Source organism: Bos taurus, chromosome 6 (genome assembly GCF_002263795.3).
Source record: "Bos taurus isolate L1 Dominette 01449 registration number 42190680 breed Hereford chromosome 6, ARS-UCD2.0, whole genome shotgun sequence".
NCBI classification, from domain to species: domain Eukaryota; kingdom Metazoa; phylum Chordata; class Mammalia; order Artiodactyla; family Bovidae; genus Bos; species Bos taurus.
The window spans coordinates 39592003-39596850 of record NC_037333.1 but is presented as its reverse complement, the minus strand read 5'-3'; the positions used below and the strand labels follow the sequence as shown (position 1 = coordinate 39596850).

At 36.4% G+C, this 4848-nt stretch overlaps 1 non-coding gene across 1 annotated transcript; it reads right to left on the bottom strand.

The window, feature by feature from the left end:
* Positions 1-3556: 3556 nt before the first annotated feature.
* On the bottom strand, positions 3557-3628 carry TRNAG-ACC (transfer RNA glycine (anticodon ACC)). Its single transcript has one exon. It is a non-coding gene; the product is annotated as a tRNA-Gly (tRNA).
* Positions 3629-4848: the final 1220 nt, after the last annotated feature.

Genomic DNA, 4848 nt, shown 5'->3' with positions numbered 1-4848 from the left:
AATGCTGCACTGAGGGCTACTAGCTCAAATCCGTTTTTCAGGAGAATTCAGTTCATTGGAGATGGTGGTGGTGAAGGTCATGGGAGAGTGGGAGAGTTTTGTTTGATGGCATTTTAATATAAGGGGCTTGAGTGATTTCTAAAGTTCTGAGGAGCAGAAAAGCCATTTTAGACCATACATGATTATCTGAGTGAAGTACATGGAAAAAAAAAAAAAAAAAGACAGTTCCCAAGAGTTAACTGGAGATATTTGAGGTTTTATCCATCTATGTGATCACAATTACATTGTAAGCTAAAACTCACTGAAACAGGATTGGGTCTGAAAGGTTTAAACTTGTGAAGATCATCTATTTAGTTGTGTGTGTATATAGACTAACTAAAGTAGATTCAAGCTTATCTATATTCAGAGTACTGCAGAGCAATTTGTGGTTTGCATATCTTCTTAAATAAGGACAAATAGTCCTCTGTTTATGTGGTTTGGTCAACGGAATCTTTGTAATTAGATGTGTAAGCTATGCCCGTATCAGCAATTTGAGAAAGCTCTGATGATTTTATTTGAGAATTTGACTTTTAAAAATGCAAGAGCTCTCTTTCAATTTTTCACATTCTCCTTCCTGTTACATTATTTTACTGATGACCATTTGCTTTCTTGTTGCTTGTAAATGCTTACTTTATTTAAAAACTGTGCCTAATGTGTTTTGGTAGTTCCAAAATGTTCACTTATTAAAGCTGGTGACATTGTCATATTGCGTTCATTGCAATGGCTGCTAAGAAAATCATCAGCTTAAGCAATACCAACTGCATTTCAATAGACAAATTAATCTTTTCTTGAAAGCTTCATCTAATCTCCCTTGTTCAACAGGAAGTTTTCTGCCTTGTAGGCATTTGTGATCTTTTGGCAGTAAAGAAGAAATATGATCTCTATAAGTAGAACTTTAAATGATTTTTTTAGAGTAAGAAAGCATAAATGTTCTAAAAATACGAGTGACTTTACTTGAATGCAGGTTTCAAAGGGAATGGATTTATAAAGTATTTATTTCTGCTAGGAATACCATTTGGCATAAAAAGCACTTTCTTTATAGCAGGCAGAGAATAGGATAGTGAGGAAGCCATGGCAAAACATTAATTTATTGAAAATGATGTTTGTATTTTTTTTCAGATTTCTGCCCTTGAACAAAACCTGTGTATCTAGATTTACCTATCTATGAAATGTGTTAATTCTTTCTACCTTGTTTGGAAGATCATTATGAACATTAATGATGGTTTTCTATGGATAAATTCTGTATAACTTCTTTTAATAGGAGAGTATGGATAATTTACTCTTAAATGAAGATAGTGCCAACTGAAGCAGCTCAGCCAGTTATGCTGTTAGCTGATGTCTCACTAGACAGGGAAGTTCAAGGGAAAGGTTTTTGGGTGTGCCTTCCAGTTTGCAACAATTTCCAGAAGAAGATCTCAAAACAAGCCTCTCTGTTCCTAATTACTGTATGAGATGCTGTTGGTCTGCTCTTATTGTTTCCCAATAATCCACAGCCAAAGAAGCATAAGCCAAAGAAGTTATGTCTCACTGTGTATGGGGCACACCCAGATGTACCACACAACCTCAAGTGGCAGATGCGTGAATATCCTGCAGCAATCTTCTCCCCAATCCATAATTTCTAGCAAGCAAGCATTGGTACCATCCCAACAGAACAACTATATTTTAGAATTTGATATACCTGGTCTTGATATTTCATGTGAAGTAAAGCTTAAGGGAGCTAATCAATGTGGACTGTGATATGAGATGCCTCATAATCATGTTAAAAGATGGAAAATGTTATCTGTCTGTAAGCCTACAATTTGAACTCAAGTGTAGACAGTGAATATAGAGGTGAACATGAAAGCCAGGCTTCCTGTACCAGGGAGCTTTCTCCATCCAATTTAGAAGACAGACTATAAATGAATAATTTAAAGTGTTTGTATAAGATTGAATCCAGGTTTTATTGGTCACGTGTGTGCACTCAAATGTGTCCTACTATTTGCGAACTCATGGACTGTAGCCTGGCAGGCTCTTCTGTTCATGGAATTTTCCAGGCTAGAAATATTGGAGTGGGTTGCCATTTCCTTCTCCATTTATTGGTGTACTCTGAAGCTAATAGAGTTTTACACTGTATTAAAAAAGAATACAAAATTCCGTATGAAAAGGAATACTTATTTTGAAAGAAAAAACACATCAGATTGGAAATTTAAAAAAGTATTACAAATATAATAAAATCCAGAAAATAGCATAGTACATTTATTAAATAACTATGCATTGCTAACTATCTTCTCATTTTTCATTTCTTAGTTTATGTCCTCTAGTTTATTTTCTATATGATAATGATTTTGGGAAAATTATTTTTAAAAATCTAGCATATAATTCAGATTTCCTTTAGGGTGGTTATCAAAATAATGCTTTCATTGACTGCTTTAAGAGGCATGAAATTTGCAAATCCACACTCAGAACATCAAAGTGTTACTATTACTATTACACATCTGTGCTCCACAAATAAATTTTTTAATAAATTGTGTTTTGCAAGATTTTTATCATCTGAAATCCACCTCTCATAATGAGAGGTACCAGTTAAGAAGTCCAAGATGGCATGAACACCATGCATTATATATCAAAGGGAGGTAGCCACATCTTTTGGACTGACTCTGGGAATTTGAGAAAGAAAGAAAGAAAACTCAAGAGGAAATTGGGGGAAAGACAAACAAACCCAAGAAGAGAAGAACAAAAAGAGGAACAATGGGAAAGGAAAAGGAAATACCATTTTTAGGCTATACTAAGCATTTAATATAGACATCCCTCAAAATTATGAAGAGATAAATTTGATTTTCCTGATTTTACAACTTAGAAGATTGAAGCTCAGAAATTTCAACTGTTTTACTCAATCTCAGTTACTGAAATCTGCAGCTGGAATTCAAGCCCATGTTTGCCTGATTCAAATTATTTATTCAATAAACATTTGTTACAAGCATGCTATATATGCCATTCTCTGGGGACTGGGCCTATAAGGATAAGTAAAGCATGTTTCTGCTCTCAAGTCAGTTACTGTTTCCCATGGACAGTACCTAGATAATGAGAAACATTTTACCAGGTAGAGAAAGGACAGTAATTATAAGCAATGAAACACACATAAGCAAAGACAAAATAGTCTCTGGCAGGGAGGACTATCAGAGATGATTTCCTCCAACATTAGGGATGCTATTGGGGCTGGTAGTAGTAGTTTGAGCTGCCGATAATCTTAGGAGCAATAGAGTGCACAATTTATCATCTTATGGCTTTTAGCACTCTTGACTGTCTTTTCACTATTTTCATCTTTGGAGGAGTGTGCCTATCTTTTATGAACAGAAGTATAAACCACAAGACTCCATTCCAGTGCTTCAGGAGTTCCATGAAAAGTGAAATTGTTAGTCGCTCAGCCATGTTCAACTTTTTGTGCCCCCATGGACTATAGCTCACCATGGAATTCTGTTCAAGGACTTCTCCAGGCAAGAATACTGGAGTGGGCAGCCATTCCCTTCTCCAGGGGATCTTCCCTACCCAGGGATTGAACCTGGGCCTCCTGCATGGTGGGCAGATTCTTTACCATCTGAGCCACCAGGGAAGGACTTCCATAGTGTATTTACCAAGTCAGATTGGATGGTGAATATTGACGCAGGCATTTGTTAATTCAAATTGTTATAACTTCTCAACTTGTAGATATTCCACAAAAGACATGAAGCACTTAGTATCATGCCATGATCCAATTGCATGCTTTCAACTAATTTAATTATGGTGATGAAGATGCAAGTGAATGTTACAATAATGCACATTTAACAATATTTGTTCCATTATTATAGTCCTTGATGATCTGAAATGTGAGCACAGCAGTAGATGCCATTTTGATTTGCACTCTCGGACAAGTAAAATAGTTGCATGTCAACCAGGATGAGAAATATAGAATGCGTTAAACCAATCTTGTCATTTAATATCTGATGAATTACGAGTGATCACCCTTCCTGAAATATGTCAGTTTCTTCTGGTAGCACGCAAGGCTTTGTATTCATAGCTGGCACAAATTGCTGTCTCAATGTATGCTCAATTTAACAACTGTCTGTTAAAGTTATCAACACATTCCAACATCCATTGTACAAAAGAGCCCCTTCATGCATTAAGGCAGAGTGATTATCAAAACGGTGCAGGAAAGGGAAATACCCTTTGGTGCACCTTATAAAACTGCACATGCAATAGTTTGGAAAGTAGGCATTTTTATAGCATGGGAATATATAGTATAAATTTGATGTGGCAGTAAAATTTTTTTAAAAAGAGCGAGAGCAAAGAAATAAAAGTCTTTCCATATTGCACACATGCTAACCCCTACTTTCTGAAACCATAAAAAGCTTAAAATACCCAGCAGGTGTTTTAAAACTTAAATTAATTGCCAACACATTATTATTAATTTCAGAAATGCTGAAAAAGGAAAATAAAAAATATGTGTTGACATAGTGGTACATGGGCTATTTGAAAACAAATATAAAACCTAAATAGGTTCATGCATCATGCTAAGTCGCTTCAGTCGTATCTGACTCTGTGCGACCCCATAGATGGCAGCCCACCAGGCTCCTTCATCCCTGGGATTCTCCAGGCAAGAATACTGGAGTGGGTTGCCATTTCCTTCTCCAATGCATGCATGCATGCATGCTAAGTCGCTTCAGTCGTGTCTGACTCCGTGCGACCCTATGGACAGCAGCCCACCAGGCTCCTCTGTCCACAGGATTCTCTAGGCAAGAGTACTGGAGTGCATTGCCATTTCCTTCTCCATAAATAGGTTCAATTGGATATATT